The sequence below is a fragment of the Peromyscus maniculatus genome, chromosome 18 (genome assembly GCF_049852395.1).
Source record: "Peromyscus maniculatus bairdii isolate BWxNUB_F1_BW_parent chromosome 18, HU_Pman_BW_mat_3.1, whole genome shotgun sequence".
NCBI lineage: Eukaryota > Metazoa > Chordata > Mammalia > Rodentia > Cricetidae > Peromyscus > Peromyscus maniculatus.
The window spans coordinates 45,430,104-45,453,866 of NC_134869.1; the positions used below are offsets into that span (position 1 = coordinate 45,430,104).

Below are 23,763 nucleotides of genomic sequence, written 5' to 3' on the forward strand. Positions count from 1 at the left end.
GGTGACATCCATTTTCTCTCATCTACACACTGGGGTAGGGTCTGTTAGTTGTTAGCAAGCATTTTTAGTCAGTGTACTATGGGTCCGTGGCAGTTCTTTAAGGAGAAGAGTTAAGTGATCAGCATGAATGGTTCTGAGAAGTGGGTGTGCTCTTCATGTAAACAACAGTGGGATTCAGCTCTCAAACTAATGCCCATCATTACTGTTTCAATAATGAAGACATGCCATGAAACCTGTGGGTGGCACATAATGAATCTAGCCATGCTTCCCTATGAGGCACTGTTCACTTTTGTACACCATGGTGTACTTTATTCTGATAGAGGAAAAGAGAATCCTGGATATTCTGAAAGTGTGCCAACACCTTAAAAATAGGAAAATATTAGAGATGTTCCATCTAGATATTGCTTGGAGTTACTTACACCGTTTGTCTCAGCTTTCATCTTCAAAGTCATTTTTGTTAAAAATTGCAAAATCATTTTTGGCTTTCAGTTACCAAAGGCGCCATGAAATCATGGCTATGTCAAGCCCCATGAGTTCCTAGATCCTGAACATATTATTAGGTGTGTGTATGTGTAACTGGGAATCATCAATTTCATAGTTGTTCTCTTTTGCCAGCAATCATTTATTATTTTTGAACTAACTGTTAATACACGCAAACTTTATACAAATACATAGAATCCATAGACTTTAAGAGAATCTTTGGAGTAAGCTATCATATTCATTACCAAACTGGATTTTCTCCTTCCCATACTCTCTTCTTTTGACTTCTACCTTCTCCAAGAGAAAGGAAAGGGCCATTTGTCTGAAAACAGAGGTCTCCTCTCTCTTCATCTTTCTTCTGCTCTCTTCTCTATCAATAGCATCTTGTAATTCCCATATCATCAAATACTGTTCATCTCATTCTTTGGACATAAGTGTATTTTATTGCCCTTAAGCCTTTACACATATGAAAATCAAACTTCCTATGATTCACCTTTCTCTACAGGAAGCCTAACCCACCCCAACCTCCCTTAATACCTGATGGTTGAAGAGTCGCTGAGATAAGAATGCATTGCTAATCACATGTTTTTGTGGTTTTACAATGGTTATATAATAGGAAAATGAACCCTCTACTTTTAAACAGATCAGTTTTGTGAATATGCAACTCAGATCAAAGTGATTTGTCACTTAAAATTGGACTTAAAAAAGTAGACAACCGAATGCACATTGACAGTTCAAGACAAGTTAAACCCAACATTCAGATACCACAATGAGGCTCGCTGACAGTTTAGCTGACTTGAGATCTGCATGAAGCCATCCAGTTTTCCAAGTTAAAAGGAGCTATAGGAAGGGATCATTCTTTCAAGGTGTGGAAAAATCCGTTTGTAGAGGCATCCACCAAGCTGCCTTCTCTGCAGATGGGTTGGGCAGTTCTGCACATTATATCCAGTCTCCATTATGACTAGGCTCATTATTAGGAATCTAGGCTTGAAATTTCAAAACAGGAGCCTTCCAGCCATCACTCCAGACAACACTGAAGATATTTCCTTGCAGTTATTGCTAGCATACTTTCTCATGTTTATCAGAGTTTGTGGAATTTGCAATGGTAAAGGCAATAGCAACCTCTAGCACCTTGTGTAAGTTCATTGCTGTCTGGACCAACTTCCTGTGCTGAACCCTGACTCCTCTAATGTGTGTTCCCATACATAGTCTAATGTCTGCTCTCAAATTCAAAGTAGCCAACAAGGACAACTCCTAAAATGATAAGCCGCTGGAATTTCAAAACTTCCCCCCATTACTACCTTACATCATTATATTGTAAATATTGGGCTAGGTGGTGTGATATGGGTGTATATTAAGTGTAGCTGCATCTGAATTTTGATAAAATAAAATATTAATAAAATAATATAAAATAAGATATTAATAGAGACAGCACATACCATGGGGAATGATTAAGAAAAATTAGGTGGGCAACCTTACATCTAGGCAAAGTTCATGTATTCTTTTTCTAATTAATTTTGAGAGATTTAGATTCCAATTGGCATTATTAAAGTCAGCAACTCTCTCCTGAAATACTTATTTTTCCAGTTGGAGTTGTCTTGTACTATTCTATCCTACTAAATTATGATTTTGTTGGTCAATTTAAAGAAGTTTCAGGCTCTTAGTCTTTTGACACTTATTCCATAACATTATTTATTTAGCCAACATTTCTACACATGTCCAAAGACCTTGGAGACCACCATGTTGTTTAACATATTAACTTTCATCAAGAATAGATCCAATGGACAACACCCCCACTGGTTCTCTCCTAATTTCCTTTATGAATTATTTAATTCTGCATGTTAAGTAGTAATCCATCCTCACATAGGTCTAAATTTGTACATTGTATTCTTATGCAGATTCAATTTATGGATCAAATAACAACCTTTTCTAAGACTTTGGATTTTCTGCAAATGAACTAGCAGAAAACACTGATGCATTACATTGTAGGTGTGTTAAATGTATAACATCCACCCACAGGCATTGATTTCTTTGCATTTTAAGAAACTGAATTTGGGAGTGTTAGGATCATCACTTTCTAAATAGCAATTTCTAACTGAAATTCAAAAGGTTAAAAGATTGGCAGAGATCACAGGACTAGCTGTTGAAAGGCAAACCTGGCAACCTATCACCATGGCTTCTTAGCATGGGGTGGAAGGGAAGAGTCATGGATAAATGCTCATTAACTATTTTTTTCTTACAACAGTCAGTTCATTGGGTATCTAAGCACTTATTTGAAATGCAAAACTGTGTGCTAATCTTTATTCTTTTATGTGATGACCATGTGACTCTTACACAACTCAGCTCAACTCTCGGAGTCTGACTTCAACAGTAACAGGTTTGTTTATGTAAGCCTTGGCTCTTTCACCAAAGGTCATATGACCCACACCACAAAGAGAAAGTATTCTGGAAATGACTGAGTGCTTTTCTAAAATATAAACAAACCTTATTTCATGATACCATGGCATTTTATAACAAGAAGTATCCCAGAATAAAAAGCTATGAAGTCAAAGCTTGACTCTACCACTGAGAGTTACACGATTCTAGCCAAGTCAGGAAACTAAGAATCTGCTTTGTTCACTATAAAACAAGGCATTAGGTGGTGTTAGTATCATTAAAACATTGGGATGTATGTACTACAGGCTGTGAGGGGTCAGATAAAATGAACAGGAGTGTAGAAGTCTTCAAACACTGAAAATGGATTCTAATAGGATAAACATACAGAGAGAGAGGGGGAGAGGGAGGAGGGAAAGGGAGAGAGAGAGGGGAGGGAGAGAGAGAAAGAGAGAGAGAGGAGGGAGGGAGAGAGAGAGGAGGAAGGGGAAAAGAAAAAAGAGAACCCTCTTTAGTCTGTAGTGTACTAGACATACTCTTATGTCTGTGTCAGAGAACATAATTATCTCCATAAGTTCTAAAAGCAATAAGCCAAAGCAAGCAGGAGAGGGGGCAAACGACAAAGGAAGGTCCTATGTGACCTAAACCTTACATACAACTCTGGAGTGGCGTATCCTTACACTTCGAACTTTCTCCAGGAGTTTGATCCCTTTCTTCCTGTACCTCTTAATTTTCTCAAGCACTCAGAATGCTTGTTTTTCTACCACTGTATCCGGGCCCTCCTAAGAGCTGACCTGACAGTCCATACTGACTCAGCCCTTTGTGGATAATTCATCACCCCACTCACTCTGCTAAACCAACTTCATGCCTTAACTGGGTCCAGTGAGGCTTCTAGATTCAGCCATTGTAGGCTCCGTACCCTCTCCCTGCAAACACTAATTTTACAAATGAGAGTGTGTCGTGTCAAGGCCTGAATTCTGTAAAAGTGAATGTAGGGGATGACTATGGTGATATTTTATTTGTACTGAAATGCGATTTTAATTTTATGTTAATAAATAAAGTTGCCATGGGGTCAGAGCTATTAGAGCCATAGCAAGAGCGTGATGGTTAGAAGAGCTAGGTAGATTTCTGTGTGTTCAGGGATACAGCCAGTATTGGAGACATATGCCTTTAAGACCTGGAGGGCGGTACTTACAGGCAGTGATGAGGCAGTCATGTGGTTGGGTTTAGAACCAATGAGAAGGCAGAACAGAAAGACTATTTAAACACAGACAAACAGGAAGTAGTTCTCTCTCGGGGAAGTTAGGAGCACTGCAGGAGGTAAGATTTTATCTCTGAGCTCTGACCTCTCGGCTTTCTCTTTTACATTGGCTCTGTGTTTCTTATTTTAATAAGACGATTGGTTACATCTACAGATGACTTTTAATAATGTCTCGAAAAGAAAGGATACTTCATTCTTCTTGGTATGAAAAAATATTCTGCAGTTGTCAACACAAAGAAGACCCAACAAGCGCTCTGAAAAGTAGTCAAGCATATTTAAATGGTAACCATATTCTCTCAGTGTACAACTGTTTTTCTTTATCTGAACTCAAACCTGATTTTCTGGCTATAGCAGCAATGAACAGAACATTATGAGAGGCTCAATTAGAATCAGAATATACCTAAAATTTCTTTAAGATTATAGTCAACATTGTAGATTTTGCTAATTTAGATCATTGTCAGTTCCTCTTTTTATGTAGCTAGACCTTATTCAGATTTGTTAAAAATAAAATTATGATAATAGAATAGCCCATGATTCATTTTATTTATAATCTTAATTTTTTGAAACCTTCAAATACTGCTCCAAATACATCCATCCCTGAATTGTTCTCTAGTTTCTTAAAATGCAGCTTGAAGTTTCCATTTCCCTGACAGCAACTATAAAGCCCAATACATGTCCCATATAACTAAATCATCTTCAGAAGAATTTAAAACATGATACAAAAATGAAGGCAAAATTGTTTTTTATAGCTCATGAATATAATTTGAACACTCCCTTTGTGCTTCGTGATGCAGTATGAAAACAGCTAAGGCATGAATAGCAGAGTACAACTGAGCTCCGAAGGACTCAGTTTGATATGAGGCATATTTAACTTATACCTCAGAGCATAGTTTTTATGTCAGGAGAAAATGTTTTTACTACTAGGAAACCTCCATCCTATTCTTATTACAAGTCTGAGATGTCGCATCTTTTCTGAAGCTGGTGTATTTCATTGAATCATTTTAATGGGCTCTGGCTGCAGAATATCAATATCACTCTTCAGCTGAAAGGTGGTTCCGGTAATGCCTGATGCCTCAGCATCGTCTGTAACACATGATGGGGAGCTTGTGGCTTAATGGCCACTAATTTATTTTGAATGTATGATAGATAGCATCCATTAGTAGTAGGCCGTCTTACTTCAGTTTGTGAAGAATAGGAGTTCGGCTTGCAGAGAGTTTTATTCTTTAATATCAGATGGGGAAATATGCCCATTTCAAGAGAAAAAACAAAAACAAAGTTGGGAAGCACTCTGCTGTCATGTCATGATGTGGGGTTAGCTTATACGTTTACCAGTCCGATGTAACATTCTCCTGTGTCATGTGTTCTGCCATGCCTTGTAATGGGTAACCATGGCAGTGCTCCTAAACAAACAAACAAAAAACAACCTTTGCTGGGTTTTGCCTTTATTTAAGCATGCAGCTTCCACTGGTTTTGGAACACTGTTTCTTAATAGATACCTATCATGACACTCTTCTCCAAAAAGATTATATATTGTATTTTATACATCAGAGCTGCTGTATGTCTCAATACGCACCAGTATTAGATTAGATTGCCAGCATTTTGCTTAATTACATGGTGGAGGAAGGCAAGTTTGCCCAGGTTATTGGAGTTCTCAGAAGTCATTTTTGCTCAGTGATGGACCTTTCAAAACAATCAATGTAGTCTCTAAAACCCCTGTCCTCTGGTAAATTACTGTAGCTGAAACTGTGTTCTTTGGCATTTGATTTTTAAGCATGTTGATGTGACGCCCTTCATTGCTATGATTGTAGTTATGAAAAGGGCCAGCGGTCTGAGTGAGTGTGTGTATGGAAACAAGGCTTTTCTATTTTTTTTCCGTGATGATTCAGGATCTTAAGATGTCCACACTCTTGACTTGTTCCTGTCACACTTTCTTTTGTCCTTGAACCAGTGTTCCTCTCCCTGATGGCCCAGCAGAATTGATGAATGCCTTCTAGGATTATGTTTCAGGACCTCCTACTTGACTATCAATACCAGGGTGCCCTTGCTTCCCCTCCAGTGTTTCCCTATTCTGGCTTGTCTTCTGCAGGTCAATACTCTGTATCAGTGTATGTGGCACAAAGAGCTATTGGAGTGCAGAAACAGGTGATGCTTTGCCACTACACTATGTGATAATGGCCACCATTCCCATATTTCAATTCATTATTTGTATGTTTATATAAGAACTAGACATGGAAAATCCTGCGAGGATTCAGCTCTGTACAGAGAACTAGAGGCAACTAAGGAAAGCTGGGAATGGGAGAGATGGTCTTCCCCAGGAAATAGCACACCAATTGGTTGTCCAATGCTGAAATTGTCAGCCTGGAAGACATACATACAAGTAAAATTATATGGACTGAGCAGGTTATATTTAGGAATATATGTTAATATATGCAAATGCAATAACAATTAGCAGAAAAAGAGGCCATGAATCTGAAGGAGAGTTGGGAGAGATACATGGGAGGGTTTGGAGAGAGGAAATGGAACAGAGAAATGTTGTAATTATATTAATCTCACAACTATAAAACAGACTAAGCCTTAAAAAATAATATTAAATTATATTCTCACAGAGCCCCCATTCTTCTTATGGGTTATCCTAGAGATAATTGGATTTATAGAATGTGTCCACTTGTCCACATCAACTCTAGATCAGATATCTAACCTAACCTATTTTACACACCACACCAAGAGAAACCCAGTTCCTGAAAGGGCACACACTGAAGACTGTGAAACGTAACTATCAACCTGAGCTGATCAAGGGGTTCAGGTGACCTGGAAAGTCATACTAAGGCATGAAATCCTGCAGAGTGTTTTTTGGTAGGACTTAGGGAAAATGTGAAGGTTTGCCCCGTCAGGTTGAAGTGGTTGCTTGACCATACGCTGTGTCTTCTCCAAGTAAACAGTTTGGGAAAGTCATTTCCTCCAGAGAGACAGGGCAGAAAGAAAAGATCATGGAAATCTGAAGAGTTTTTTGAGGGGTGGGGGAATATTATTGCCTGGAATTTACTCGACTTGCTTAGGAACTACTGAGGATACCTGAGCAGCTTAGGAGACAAGAGATCTCAAGAAGACCGTGGATCATAAAATGTGATTATTGATTTTCACTCTAGCCAAAACTTTCAGAGATTAAGTATTAACCGAGGTTTGGTGAAACTGGTTCTGGTCAGCGGCTTGTGGCCTTGTCAGACAGCCCAGAGCAGCCTCGTGGAACTGGCAAGACAACAAAGAACTCATTCAAGCTGGACTGTTATCACCGTTGTAAAGGGGCGGGGGTGAGCCAACAATAGGAAGCCTTGCTCTTTGAAAACAAATGTGGACTTGAATCATTTCCCCAGCGTTGTCACCCTCTTGGCTGTTATAACACATCTGGGGAAAGACCCCTGACGCGTTTAGTTCTATTTCTCAGAGGCAGACAAAAATGAGACCAGTCAAAATGCTCATCTTGTTTCCAATGGTTCCTGCAAATCTTAAAAAACAAAAACAAAATAAAAACCTCTGGGTCATTTCCTCATGATCAGTCTCCTTCACAAATGTCCCCTGTGGGGTTTTCAGGTAGAATGACTCACTCATTTCTCACAGCATCCATACTGGATGTTTTAAAAATCTATTTATCAACTCCAAACTCTGCTCTTGATCATAAACCATAGATGGTTATGGCATTCTGCCTACCCTTTGCTGGTATTTCAGCCTTTTCCTTGTCGCGCATTCTGACTCTTACCGAAGACAGCTGGTAGTCTTAGTGGCACGACCTGTAGCCTTGCCTTAGAGGAAGGAAGTGCTGATGATTGGCCACAGGTGAAAGGCCATTGAACACAGAGCTTAAACTCTTAAGAATTGTGACCTTTAAGTGGAAAAGAATCAGTTGAGGATCCTGATTTCTCTCTACAGATGTCTGGGTCTAGGGCATCTCTAAAGATTCTACTGCATAGGGTGGATGGCATGGAAACACTTTGAAAGGTTTTAGTGTGTTTGCAAGTGTGTTATGAGGAAGCGAACATTTTCCAGAGGTAGGCTGGACCTTCTCCTTCTTAATGTTTTGCTCACTTATAGCCTTACCATGATTCCTTGTGGATGTTAGTTAAAAAATCAGGCAAAGGGGGACTGGAGGGGAGGGCTCAGTGGTTAAGATCACTGGCTGCTCTTCCAGAGGACCTTATTCCCACATGCCAGCTCATAAATGCTAAGTTCCAGGGGATCCAGTGCCCTCTCCTGGCTTCCACAGGCACCAGACACGCATGCACATTGATGCATCATCTCATAAATGCTAAGTTCCCGGGGATCCAGTGCCCTCTCCTGGCTTCTACAGGCACCAGGCATGCAAGCACATTGATGCATAGACATACGTACAGGAAAGCAATCATACACATAAAATAACTGAATAAACATTTCTTAATCTTGCAAAAAAAAGATCTGGATATAGAGTGAAAGGTTCCATTCCTGAAGAAGGAAGAGCAGGGTATGTTTTCCCTTGGGCTCAGGCTAATATATCCATAGCTTTCAGTTAATGGCATCCTTTTCACTCAGCCTTGGAGCTCTTGCAAGAAGCAAAAAGGCATTGACTTGAACCCTTGGGGGCTCCTGAAGCCAGTTGGGAGCTGCGAGTGGTAACTTATGCTATCGATTTGTTGGTTTGCCGTTAATTTTAGCTTGTAGAGGAAAGCAGGACCTTAGGGTTCAGATTGTGCCAGCCTGTACTTCCTGAACTTCATGCCCACGTATAAAGGAAGTAAGAAATCACCATGAAAATGAAGGAATCGCCCGAGATTTGTAATGAAGAAATAGGAATTTAGACAAGGAGAATATGTTAAAGATATTGGGTGGGACTCTAGGGAGACATTTAAAATTATCAAGTTGTTGCAGAAGATAGCATGATGTGAGAAACAAAAAAGAAGAATGAAGAGAGAAAAAAACAGATATTCCTATAGAAAATCATCACTATTATTGATCAGTATGAGATTCTCTAGAGTTCCCTAAGGCCGTACTAAATATAAGAATGAATAGTTCTGATGCTACACCTCCAGCAGTATCTTTTTTTAAAATATTCCCTTCTTTTCAGTATGTCTTGTACATCTCTGTAAATCCATGCACTATTAATTACCTTCATAATTTCCCAGGTTTTAGTTTTATTTGGTGACTGAGTTGACAGGGAGTGGATGTTTCAGAAAAAGAAATCTTCCCATAGAGAACTTGTATGTATCTGTATATTGTCTAAATAAGTAGATGATTTAGTGCATAGAAATTGTCCCTTAAAGGAGCCATATCTGCCTGAAGAAGGAGGAATACCTGAGATTCCAGAAGACAGTCCCTGTGGATACCAAGAGGGTAAGGAGCTTACAGTGTTCTTTCACTAATAACTAGCGACGTTGAAGTAGTAGGAGAAAAATGGAAAGCCGGGTGGTGGCGGCACACGCCTTTAATCCCAGCACTTGGGAGGCAGAGGCAGGCGGATCTCTGTGAGTTTGAGGCCAGCCTGGTCTCCAAAGTGAGTTCCAGGAAAGGCTCAAAGGCAGACAGAGAAACCCTGTCTTGAAACACCCCCCACCCCACCCCAAAAAAGAAAGAAATAAAAGAAAATTGGGATTCTCAAACTAAAAAGAGAAAGGTTTTAAAATTACAGAAGTCAAAACTAAAAGCAAAATTATTTATATTTACCTATGAAATAGAGTTTTCTTTCACTGGCATTTCATATACTTCAGAAAACGTTGTGTTGGTATAACATGTCATTTGTCCTTAATGCTTTAAAAAAAAACCTGTTGGATCCTGCTTTTTTTATTGCATATTTTTATTATTTAAAATAATTTTTAAATTTAGATATACTTTGACTATATTACTCCCTTCCCTAAGTCCTTCCAGACCCTCGTCCCCATCCTACCCACCCACCCCACTTTAAGTTCCTTATCAAAATTAAAACAAAAGACCCAAGACAACAACAAAATCCTCAAAACCAAGGAAACAAAATAAAGCCATACACTCACCTAAGAAAGAAATGAACTGTAACCAAATAAAAGCACACACACACACACACACACACACACACACACACACACACATACACACACACACCCCAAACAAACAAAAATGAAAACAACAAAAACGTGGAGTCCATTATATGCTGGTCAGCTACTCCTGAACATGAGGTCTGTCCTGTAGTGGTTAATATACCTAGTGTCACTCTGTGGGAGAAAAATGATTTTCCCTCTCCTAGCAGGTATAAGTAACAGTTCAGTTGTTAACCTTTATCCTAGTGGCTAGGTTTTCAATCATTAATGTATTCATTTTTTAAATAAAATAAAACAAATATCACATTGAAGTTGGAAAAAATTCATTGAGTTTTTATTTATTTTCTCCAAACAAGAGAAACATGCTAGGAAAAAAGCAAACTACCATAATCATGCAATTCAATCCATATGTATTTTAACTATATAAATCCCACGGATGTTGAAAATGGGGGTTGTAGCTCTTTTGTTTATAATGCTTGTACATAGCCTTAAAATTGACTACTAAATATTTGTTGAATAAATGAATGAAATGTTTTATTTGTAGCAAAAATTTTTCCTGAATTTCCTCTTAAATAACTTTAAATTTAGAAGTACATTATTATATATGAATTTAAAGTGGCATATATCATAAGGTTAGTTGATTCAAGACTCGCGTGATGTCACCAGAAGATGCAGTCATGCCTCACCCCACCTCCTCCCTTTTACTTTTTCCTTAACCAAGTTCTCTCCCTAATTACCAAGTGGTTATTACCACGATCAAATAGGCAAGGTGCACTCTTTCCAAATATTAAAGAAAAAGAAACACAAATAAAATGATGGAAGAAACTATGTATAGGTGTCAAAGCAGAAGAAATCCCAAAGTAGAAGTTAGTAGACAGGTCACCAAAATCACAGTAATAGCAGAATCAGCCACATTTTAGTAAGGGAGACAGAAACATCAGAATTGCAGTAACCATACGTATACTAGAGAAATGTACCAATTATGATACATGCACAAATGAAGAAGCAATGATTTCCTCCTGGGAGACAAGGCAGACAGATGTACACAGATGTGACCTTTGAGAATTTGGGATTTGGTGACTTACGTTGTATATCAATGTGAATATACATGTGGGAAGGTGCGTGTATGCTTGAGCATGGGAAGGCTAGAAATCAACTCTGATTGTCATTTCCCAGAAGCCTTAACTTCTAGTTTTTGAGACAGGGCCTCTCACTGGGACTTGGGGTTTGCTGATTCCGCTAGGCTGGCCAGCTAGCAAGGCCCAGGGCTACTTCTGTCTCAGATGCCCTGGCACTGCCACCCTCTACCACACCCAGCTTTTCACATGGACGCTGAGGCCCTTGTGCTGACATGACAAGTACTCTACCAATTGAGTGATCACTCCTGGACCTTGAGTCCTGTGGGATAACACTGTTGTAGTATGCTGGCTTAATAAAACGCTGATTGGCCAGGAGTCAGGCAGGAAGTATAGGCGGGGTGAGCTGACCAAAAGAATTCTGGGAAGAGGAAGGCTGAGTCAGGAGTTGCCAGCCAGACACAGAGGAAGCAAGACGACAAGGCAGAACTGAGAAAAGGTATCAAGCCACGTGGCTAAACATAGATAAGAATTATGGGTTAATTTAAGTGTAAGAACTATTCAGTAATAAGCCTGAGCTAATGGTCGGGTAGTTATAAATAATATTAAGCCTCCGTGAGATTATTTTATAAAGGGCTGTGGGACAGTGGGTGAGAGATTTGTCCTGCCTTGTGAGTTTGGGGATTTTATGCATAAATATATATATATATAAACTTATGCATAAAAGGACATATATAAAACATTACATGAAAATATTTTCATATGAATATATAGGTTTATATAAAAATATAAAATATATATGTAAGCATAAATATTTACAGAAAAGCCATAACCAAACAGAAAGGATTGCCTTCAAATACTAGAGACTAGGAAGTTTCTGTTTTGTCCATTCTATATACTTAATGCCTAAATGTATGGATAAAGCATAGAAGGCATTAAGTATTTTCAAGGTGTGTTAATGAACAGCACTCACTGAGAGAGTAGATCATAAACAAACATGGAAGCTAAGGAGTTGTGAAGGTGAAGACAGGTAACATGATGAATGCCCCATGTCTCATTTTAAAATATTTCAGCTTTATTCCAAAGCTGGTCATCAATTAGGTGTTTTACCAAAGAAAACTATGATCGATATTATGCTTTTATAGAGATTACTCTAGTGAGCAATTTATGTCCAGTAAAAGAAGAGATGAGTAACACGTAAGGAAATGCCAACAAGGGAGAAAAAGAAAGAATTGTCTGAGAGGTATATTTATGACCTAGAGTTGATATTATTGCCAATTAATCTGGCATAAAATGTGAAACACAAGCTGACCTAGGATGAGGTCTAGTGTGGGGCTTTGTTGAAAGGACAATACTGCCACTCAATGAAGCAGTTATACAGGAGTTGGAGCCAATTTTATTTCAAGAGCTTGAAGGAAACCAAATTTGTGTCTCCAATTATTTTGATGTCATCTACAGTGTCCCAAGCTGAGGATGCTGGAGAGGGCTTGTTCTGTGCTGCAATAAGAGCTCTAGTGCAGTAAAGTCTAAAGAAAGCTCAGAAGGTGAAGTGAAGATTCCTAACATTTTCATCATTTAGAGCGTCCTGAAGAGCACCCTAGTTAGTTGGGTGTGGTAGTTCATGCCTCTAACCTCAGCATTTGGGAGGCTGAGAGATGAGAATTCTCTTGGGTTCAAGACTAGCCTGGGTTACATAGTGAGTGCCAGGCTAACCTGAATATATATATAATAATGAAGAATGAGCATCCTAGTTAAGTTCTATCCACGTTAGCATTCTACACCAGCTCACTGTCTGCATCTAAACCTAGCAGAAAATTATTGTATTTTTCCTTCAAAGAATATTGACAATGTACATAACAAATAATTAGATTTTTTTATGGATGAGTAGGTTCTTGCAATCTCATTTCCCCCGCAAGGCAGGGAAGCAGTATTGAGTGTAATTCTTCTTTAAAATAAGTAATAGATTTCTACCAAGAAGTACACAGACAAAATAGGTATGTGTGTATATATATATATATATATATATATATATATATATATATATATATGCTATTATAACAGTATGAAAGAAAGTCTCTAAAACGTTTACTATTTAAACAGAAAAAGCACAACTGCTACAATGCATTGTAATAAAATTAACAAACTGTACATTTGAACAAACCAGCCATTAAATAACCTCTAGAAATACAACAAATTATTATTTAATACAATAATTGAAAATATATTAGTACACATTTAGGATTTGTGATCTTGTCCCTTTCTCCTTGGCTAAATGGAGGAACAAAATCAAAAAAGAGAAGACTATAGAGGTCAGATTAGAAACATGAGCTTTCTTTCAGCTGATAATCTTGAAATATTTGAGCTAATAAACTTGCTACTTACTTTATATATGTGGCCTATTATTTGTAATGGACCTATAAAATCCAGTTGGCTTTGGTGCTCCCAGTAATCAATTTTCTAACAACTACAAAAAAACAGTAATTTACCTGGAATCCTTGGTAACATTTGAAGAGCCAATCTCATGTAACATAACCTTACTATAATAAAAGGAAGATTTTTAATAATTACCTTAGAAAATTAGAGAAAGGAAAATTTGTAGTTAGGTTGCATGTTTTTCTAGAGAGTATTGTTTCCTGTGGGTAATGTGGTATTTTTCTCATGCAACACCTACTTTACAAAGGAAAATTAGAACTGTTCGCTTCAATTCCACGACTCTGCTTAAATGAAATCAATGCCAAGCTACGCTCAGCAAGAACAAAATCTTCATCCCATGTAATTGTTACTGAGTATCAGTTTCATTCAATATAATCTATAGGATAACAGCATACAATAATATTGATCAAGGCAATAAAACTAGGAGAGTGAGAAGAATAGCTACATTCAGCTGAATATAAAATTAATTGCTAATGATTATTCTGTTTACAGGTGCATAATGCAGATCTTAAAAACAGCAACTGCTGTCTCTTCCTGAGTGTCATTTCTAGAGAAAACAAAACTTAACACTTTTCCTAACTGTGCTAATTATTCACCCCCTTTGCAGTACACACCCACATCTCTGTGCCTCTGTATTTTAAGATAGGCCTGTAACTCACACTTAGCTGGTTGTTTGACATCCCTTTCTGAAAAAAAAAGAAAAGAAAAGAAAACACTTTCATTTATCAGATCACAGTAAAACATTTAATTAGTTTTTCTTTATATTTTCTAGCCTCATTGCCATTTTAAAACAACAGAACTCTTAGCTGACATAATATGACAGAGAGTTATGTGAGGGTCACTTGGTCTTTATTGTAGCACTTCTACACTTTAGTTTTTGTTTGTGCATTTAAGGAGTGACTTTTGTATATTCTGAACCCAGACATCTACTGATCCACTGTCTGTTAATTGTTAACTGTGGGTATCTTCTTGTGACTATGAGCTAGTAAAATGAAACTGCTGTGGGATGGTCTGTATGTCAAATGTGTTGCTCTGATTGGTCAATAATTGGCCAGGCAGGAAGTATAGGCAGGACTAACAGAGAGGAGAAATGAGAGAACAGGAAGGCAGAGGGAGACACTGCCAGCCGCTGCCATGACAAGCAGCATGTGAAGATGCTGGTAAACCACGAGCCACGTGGCAAGGTATAGATTTGTAGAAATGAACTAATTTAAGATGTAAGAACTAGATAGCTAGAATCCTGAGCCATTAGACCAAACAGTTTAAATAATATAAGCGTTTGTGTATTTATTTTATAAGTGGACTTATTTTATAATTGGGCTTGGCAGGATCCAGAGAGAAAACTCTCCAGCTACAAAATTTATCTTTTCCCAGAATAACGAAACTAAGCAAGTATCTTACAGTATATATGATAAGATGTGAAGAATATCTGGGGTATTATTAAGGCAATCTCTCTTTACATCTACATATTTACTCCCTTATCTACCTATCTGTTAAGATCTCTTCTTTACACTAGATTATCAGAAGCATTTTCCAATCACTAAATCTATATTCTTTTCATTGCTCACTGAATGGAATTTGAATCACATCCCAGAACCACTTCTTGCAGGCTAGTGGCAATAGATAGGAATATAAGCAAACTACAAAGATGTTTCCCTCAAACTATTACTCTGTAGAGCACTTTTAGCTATGATTTTATCATTTGCTTTTAGACACTAAGCACCTATGTCAAAAGCCAGTCAGGGTGTTATGACCCTAGCACCCTAGTATTAGGAAAATTGACAGAAGAGTATCTTTGGAGTTTGTTGTTTGGTTAAGGTTCCCAAATCAGTTTGCTGTAGGGTCAGTGAGAGACCCTGTCTCAAAAGCCAAAGTGGAAAACATTTGAGAAAGACATCTGACATCAAACTCTGACCTTCATGTTCCCAAATGCATGCACATATGCACATGTACCTTCAGGCACATATATACATACACAGATACCCATACATACACACATAAACTACACACACACACACACACACACACACACACACACACACACAGCCAATTGTCTAGTGCCTTCATTATCATTAATTAAATATTGGATATCAATACATGGATTATTTCATTAAATATACAACTGAGGATATTTTAGAGAAGTAACCTGAGATTTTAATACTTGATCCACTTAAAAATATTAATGTGTCTTGAAAATATGATGTGCCACACTTGTGTTTGCAGACTGAATATTTGAAGTTCTGGATTAGGGCAGCCTTCAAGATAATGCAGCAAAATGGGGGTGAATCACATAGAACATGCAACTATTGTTGACTGTGTGGTTATAATATTTAGGGGTCTAGTTTGAATTTTTTTAGGTTTACAGTTTTCTAGGGTTTCAGGACCCGGCAATAGGTTTAAGATTTTTGGAATATTTCAGTTCATAAACCTTCTGCTTTTGATATTCATATGTTTCATTGTTTGGGGTGTGCCTTATAAAATCTGTCTGGATTTGGCACTATTTCTATTAATCTGTTTTATAACAACTGCAGGAAACAATACTTGACTCTTTGGTATGTTTGGAACATATGCTGAATTCTCTTATTACTTTTACTCTTTGGCTAACAAAAAGCACTTTATTTAATTTTTCTCTTTAGTAATCATGACAATGACAAACCTTAGTACAGTTTAATTTGCATCTTAGGTAGCATATCTCTACCCTCTCTTCTACAATGATCCCTGAGCCTTAGGTATTGGAGTTATGTTATATTTAATTGCATGCAATTAATATTATACAGGCTGTGTGTGTGTGTGTGTGTGTGTGTGTGTGTGTGTGTGTGTGTGTATTCAACAATTAAAAAGAGACCATGAATTTGAAAGAGAGCAAGACGGGGTAGCATGAGAGAGTTTGCAGGGAGGAAAAGGAAGAGTAAAAGGATGTAATTATATTAAAATCTTCAAAAAATCAAAATGAAAATTCATTTTAAAAAGGAAGTTTAGAGCCAATGTGTATATCAATAAATGTCTATCATCTGCCATTCTACATTAACTAGTAACTATTCCTGTGAAAACATGGGTTCCTCCTAAAAACAAGAAGCAAGTTGTTCTGGAGCCTGAGCAGAGCTCTATGGAAATCCTGACACCAAAATTTCCAAAGAGACTCGTGATAGGGCTTCATGTTTTTTCAAAGGTTTGTCCATGACATTTCTTGGCATCGACACTCTGAAAATAAGTTCACAGGTGTCTGTGGTTAGTTTTCCTTCTTATTCAGAGAAGATGAAATGTTTTCATTTTGTAGAAGGAGTAGGCAATCTTCACACATCGCAGGTGAGCATGCTGGTTATATAACTTGTATTTTCTTAGGGCTCTGCCTTTGTGTTTTCCTTCACTGCCTTCTCTGGGCTATGGCCATGTAGGTAGTGTACACAGTACACTTAAGCCCTGCTCAATTGTTCTTTAGTATAATTTGACTCAGGGTGGATGAACAGGATCTTTGCCAGTCTACTACTTCTTTTGTGTCTTTGTATCTTGAGTTAAAGTTTTTCTGCCCCTAACCTGGTACTTAATATATATTTCTTCTTATTTCTCTGTTTGGTTTTTTTTTCCTTCAGAGTCAGAGATAAGAAACAGCACCAGGGCTATTGTCTTCTGTGCCAGCTTTTGACCACCTATGCCCCAGCCCCTATCATATTTGAGACATTTCCCTCTTGTATGTGAAGAAGGCAGGAACTCCTCATATATGGGTGCTTTGTTGCAACATTATGACACATTATGAATTGAATAAAATTTATTACAGATTTCCAAAATCTGCAATGCTTTGTAAAGCTATGTTCCAACCTGTATATCATTTTAACCACATGTACAACATTAATCACCAATGCTGCGAAATTTCCATTACAGGCACCTTGACAATTAAAAGCTCCCAAGAATGAAAACTTGACTAACAATTCTACTTAGAACTTTTTCATCATTACAAATATTTGCACAAACATAGAAATAGTAATTTCTTTCTATAATAAAAAGGTAATAAATTTTCATTCATCCTTTTCTGAGTTTGTTGTTTCTGTTTTTTTTTTACTTTGTACTTTTAGTTTTCTTTCTTTTCAAAAACATTACATCCATATCTTATTATTGAAAATACTGTGGGCTACTAGACCCTAAGTCTCCTTTACTAGTAGAATTATATAATAATGTTACAGGAGATTTAACCAAAAGAGAGAAGTGTCAAAGAATGCTAGATTGACTGCTAAGGTGTCTTCCCTAGCCTGGCTAGTTGTTCTTTGTAGCCTAGGTAAGTAGTCCTTATTAGTGGGTAAGCAGATACAAACTTTTCTTTTGTTTTTCATAAAGGCAGTTGCTGCATAATTGTTCAACTCAGACTTTGAAGACAATGGAGAATATTTGACTTCATTGGTCATATCAATCAAATCTTTAACTTACCAGAAATTTATTAGTGATACAGTTAAAAAAAAAAAAAAAACAATCATTCGTAATGATCCACCAAATAACTATTTTCTACAATCTTCTCTCTGTTTGTGAAAATATAGACTTGTAATCCACCCATTTTATTAAAGTGCTGTTTCCAGTCACTGAACTTCTCTACTTCTAAGCTGACTAAAAACATTTACCAGAACTTGCAAACCACAGACCACTGCATTTTTATCATTTAGACACAATTAGTTTTAATGCCGTGTACCCATAAAAGACAGGGAAAGTGGGGCTGGGGAGATGGTTCTGATGTCAAGAGTTCTGCCGCTCTGGCAGATGACTTGACTTCAGTTCCCAGCGCCCATGTGGTTCACAAGCACCTGAAACTCCAGATCCAGGGGGTTTCTGATGGTGTCTCATGGTTTGTGCAGGTACCAGACCTGCACAAGGTGCACATGGATCTATGCAGGCAAACATCCATTAACACAAAGCAAAAAAATCATAATTTTAAAGAGAATAATTAATTATATGTATATATATATATATATATATATATATATATATATATATATATATACCTGTATTGTTAGAAATGGATGTTTTTCCTACAAAATTTCTTTTGATAATCCCAACCTCCACATGGTGATATTTGGAAATGAGGTTCCTAAGGAAGAGTACGAGGCTGTATATTCTGGAGTTCTAAACTGAGAGGATAAGTGTTTTTTAATGAGACAGCAGGGAGCTCTCCATTTCCTGATGTATACATATGGACACACGGTGTGATGGCGCACAAAGGACTGAGGGTGAAATGTACTTTGTTCACACTCAGAGCTTGGACTTCCCATCTGTAGAAATAAATTTCTGTTCTTTAAGCCACAATGTGTCTGGCGTTCTGTTATGGCAGGTGAAGCAAACCCATGCACAGGTCAAAGAATTATTCATGATTAAAGGTTTATATTCTCATACGTTTCAAGTGTGTATTTGTGAACACCTTAGAGATGCAACTTTACCTCATTCAATGTGTTAAAAAATAGCTTCATGTAACTTAATTACCAAAAATGGAAACCCACTTGCAATATCCAATTTACTTTTTGTTAGCGTCAAATAAACACTTTAGATGCATCTGAGGATTATTTGTAAAAGAGATGCTGAAAAGTAAATTATATAATTATGTCTTATCAAGTGAGGACATAAGAGACAATATTATTAAATATGTGAGAATAGTTTAAACAGAGGTATTTTAACAGGCATTATTACTATTCTTCAAATTTAATGAAAGATAAAGGTATATTAAATATGGCCTTAGAAGGTTATCTTTTCTCAATTTTCACACCTGTGGACACTAGTAGAAGTAAGCCACACACAGAAAGAGAAATGTTCACATATAGCTCATATAAATGACAGAGATAGAGTGGGGGGGAGGGAAGACAGAGGAGGAGAGGGGGGTAGAGGGGGAGAGGAAGGGAGGGAGGGAGGGAAAGAAGGAGAGGGAGGGGAAAGAAAACAGCGGGAAGGGTGAATGCAAAGGATGAGTTATAGCCATCTCGCCTTCTACGACCCCCATCCCTATTATGTATCAGTTATTACATACCATGCTAATCCCTTTCCTTGGTATCTACAGTTACTCAAAACCCTCATTCAAATATCTTCATCTTATCTGGGCACTTGAAATGCTTGCTAATTCAAAATACCTCTTTGAAAAGTACATCACATATAAAAGCTGTTGTTTTGAAAGTACAACTGTAGTGAACTTAGGTTCATTTCTATAATTGCAAATAACTTCTTTGAGTCCTACGCAGTTGCTTAGCCTCCTTTCATTTGCCAGAATACCACAAATTCAAATTTGAAATATTGCAAATAAAAAAATAAATTACAATATTTTATCACTTCTGTTAGTGTTTATCATGTGTTTAAAATTTTATATCGCTCCAATTGATGCTCCATTCCATCCAATTCCTGTATGTAGATTTGATCAAGTATATTTTTTGAAACATTTATTATTTTACACTCCAAATTTTCCCATAGACTTTATCATGTACTCTTATTGATGGAGAGGGGAAAAAACAGGAGTGAGGGAGAACGTTGAATCTGTGTTTACAAAACGTAACAATGTATGAAACAGACTCGTTCTTATAGATGTAGATCATAACTGAGCTTTGCTATGGGAGGGCCAGTTGTGTTCAGAGACTCAGACAGTTTTCTGCTTCAGCGATTCACTCAAAAGATCCTCAAGACCCAGCTAACCTGTGAGGCTAATTCTTTGTTGTGGCTTTGATATATTACGGCAAAGACACAAGAAGTCAAAACAGGAAAGGGATAGCACATAGATAAAGTAGAGAGAATATCAGGTCCACACTTACCAGGCTTCCTTTCCTTTCAATGGAGTCACACTAAGTGTTTCGTATTGGTGAAATTATTAAGGCCACTCCATGTAGTTAAAAGGAAGATTTATTTAGTGGGTGACTTACAAATGAAGGAATAGGTAGATTACAGGGGTCTGGGGAAGGTGTATCTAGGTCCAGCGGTGTTCTCTGGAGCTCTGCTCAGTCAACCTCCACTATCTAGGGTCCAGGAACAGAGAGAGCGCTCGCCCATCCAGGTCTCAGGTCTCCACACGCCTCCCTTGGCCCTGCCTCGTAGGTGTGACAGTTACCAGAGTCTCAATGGGGGTTGGAACTTCCAGATCCAAGCTGGAATGGCTACCCACTACATCTCCCCCTTTTTTTCTAAATAAGAAGGTTCTAAACTAGTACAAGACTATATACAAAGGAATGGTTATCAAATATTGTCCAGGAATAATGAGGGATAACGATCTAGATAAGATGGAACTACAACCAATGCAAACAATATCAAGCAAGAAACACATACTAAAATCCAGAGAAGTATAGAGCATAGATAAATGACATGTTATAAAGATCATTCCAAAAGGTGTCCTATCTTAAAGAACCTGAATCTAATACTTAATATGTTCTATCTAAGATATTATATATACTAAGTTGTAACTATAACTGCTAGTCTTCAATCCCATCAAAGACCTGAGAAGGAACATAATGGTACCTGAGAAATGGAAGAGTCATGAAGAGTTGTCTACCAGGAAGCTGATTAGAGGGTTGGTATTGAGTGCTTTTTATTAGTGAGCTGGTCTCAAAGGCAGTTTTTGCAGGTGTATACCACTGAGTGTGTACCAAAACATCAGATTCCCCAAACGAAAAGTAAATATCATATTTGTAAAAGGTGGTAAATGTCACACAAACACACACACATTTGCACAGACTAGTCTGATTTAGCTATCCTGTTACTAATCACTAATTATGGAATACTACTGTGCATCTATCATTTGCCATAGATTACAAATTAAATGGTGATTCACAGCTTCAGTTCAATTTTATAATTTTTCAATTTAGGCAAAGATACTTAGGAATATAGTAATGAATTATAATGAATTTGTCCATAAGTTAGTTATTCAGTCACCACACAGAAAAATGGAATACACAATAGAAGAGCTAGATTAGTTTTAAGATTCTAGCATGTTTTGCTTATTATTTTATTCTTTATGTAAGTCAGTTGGCTTTATCCCAAGAGCTTGAGTAATGATGTCTTGAACTCAATCCAATTAAGCTGAATTAAACTGAGTCAGTTAACTAATTTTGAGAAAAGAAATAGGAATAATCCTTTATGAATCATCTACACCTGAGTTTAATAATAATGACCAATTTATTCTGTTTTTCCTTCCTTTTCACTCAAAATTATTTTAATTTTGCTATATGCCTTCCAAAAATGATGTTTTATTCTATATAATAGGGTCATATTATGTATTATGTAATATGTAATTGTTTTGTTCTTATCACATCTTCAAGGGACTTTACCATATTAGGAACACAATGGTGGTTTTCACTTGTCTTAATCGTTTTTTCCTTTATTCTTGTTTCCCAGCCCCATAGTTTTGGAATATCTGCATTCTGTTAAGTCTTTTAAAAAATGTTTTCTTGTCTGCTACTTTAAATATAAGATTTTATCTTTTTTTAGTTATCTTTTTTGAAAACTACATTGTGACTAATTATATTGAATGAATTTAATTTCAATTGCATGAAAGAATGTGGGCATAATGATAACTGAATTGCAGTATGTGTTAACTTTATCCATATAAATATTTTCAAATGTGGCATGATCAGATTTAGCAAAAATTGAAATTGTACTACAAGTTAAAAGTTTATTTTTCTAGATCCAATTTTGGCTGGCAATTCTGACCTAATGTTGTATTTTATTTCCCTTAAGCAGTATTCCTAGTATCAGGTGAAACATAATTTTAAGTTATGGAAGAGATGTCAAAGGAAATAGTTTCTGTATCGGCAGATTGTGGGAAATGGACTTTCATCACATCTGAGTTTACTTATCAAGTTGCATTAGTGTTTTGAGAGACAGAAATACTGACCACTAAAGTAAAACACAATGCTTTAATACTCAGAACTTACATTTTATAATACTTAAGACAGCTTCCCTGCACTCAATTAGATGTGCATGATTTTAGCGATCTTAATTTATTCACAAGTTGTTTTTTTGTTTTGTTTGTTTTTTATTTTTGTTTGTTTGTTTGTTTTTTACTTGCATGTCCATCCACCCAAATGCACTGGAAAAGATATGTTAAATAAATGGTGTAAGTTATTCCCGAAGCTCCTTCCCTCTGAGTCCCAGACTCAGACCTGATTGTTCTCTTTGCCAGGGAGGTAGGATTACCTCCTACCAAGGGCAGCTGGAGGAAGCTGCACTCATTCTGTAAGCTTCCATGCTGCTGCTTACGTGCTGTTAACAGAATGGGTCACACAAAGAACTTTTGGGCAAAGTCAGGATTCATTTTTACACAGTTGATGTGTGAGTGACTGTTCATGGTCATGCAAATCATGGAGTGTGTGATGTAAAACCCAAGCATGTGTAGCATGACAGCTATACCAGTGGTGGTGTGGTTGGCATGGACCAGCAACAATCAAAATCTTAAAAGAAGGAAGTATGGGCTTGGAAGACAGCTTAGAGGCGCCATGCGTTGGTGGCTCAAGCCTTTAATCACAGCACTCGGGAAGCAGAGCCAGGCTGATCTCTGTGAGTTTGAGGCCAGCCTGGTCTACAGAGAAAGATCCAGGACAGACTCCAAAACTACACAGAGGAACCCTGTCTCAAATAAATGATAGTTCAGAGGAAATTCCAGCCCCCCAGGAACCTGAATCTCTGAGTGCAGCAGCACTGACATGCATATATCCATGCATGCATTGTGTCCATGTGCGTGTATGCACACACACACACACACACACACAGACATGCACACACATACATGCATGCACTGCATACACACAATTTTAAGAATACTATCTTTAAAAAGTAAGAATCAATAAAATATGGTATTAAAGAAAAGCCATATTTGTGTGTAATTCACAACTTGAACTCTGGTTAATGACATACATACACATACATTATTTCAGAAATATAGACTAAAGCTGTGTATAATACCCAGATTTTTTGTAACAAAAATTTGGCATCATTCTAGAGATGTTTGAGGCTCGTTTGGCTGTGTTCCACTGAAAGCTTTTGCATTACATTTGATTGGTGTCAGTCTTAAAAACTATACATGTTAAATGTTTCCAATTTATTTTCATGTGTTTTTATAACATGGTTAAAAAAAAAAAAACGGAAAGGGACTGGAGCGTTA

General features: G+C 37.2%; 1 protein-coding gene across 10 annotated transcripts in view; it reads left to right on the top strand.

The window, feature by feature from the left end:
- Slc16a7 (solute carrier family 16 member 7) overlaps positions 1-23,763 on the top strand; it is a 162,524-nt gene that overhangs the window by 121,661 nt on the left and 17,100 nt on the right. The gene's annotated exons all lie outside the window — the stretch shown is intronic.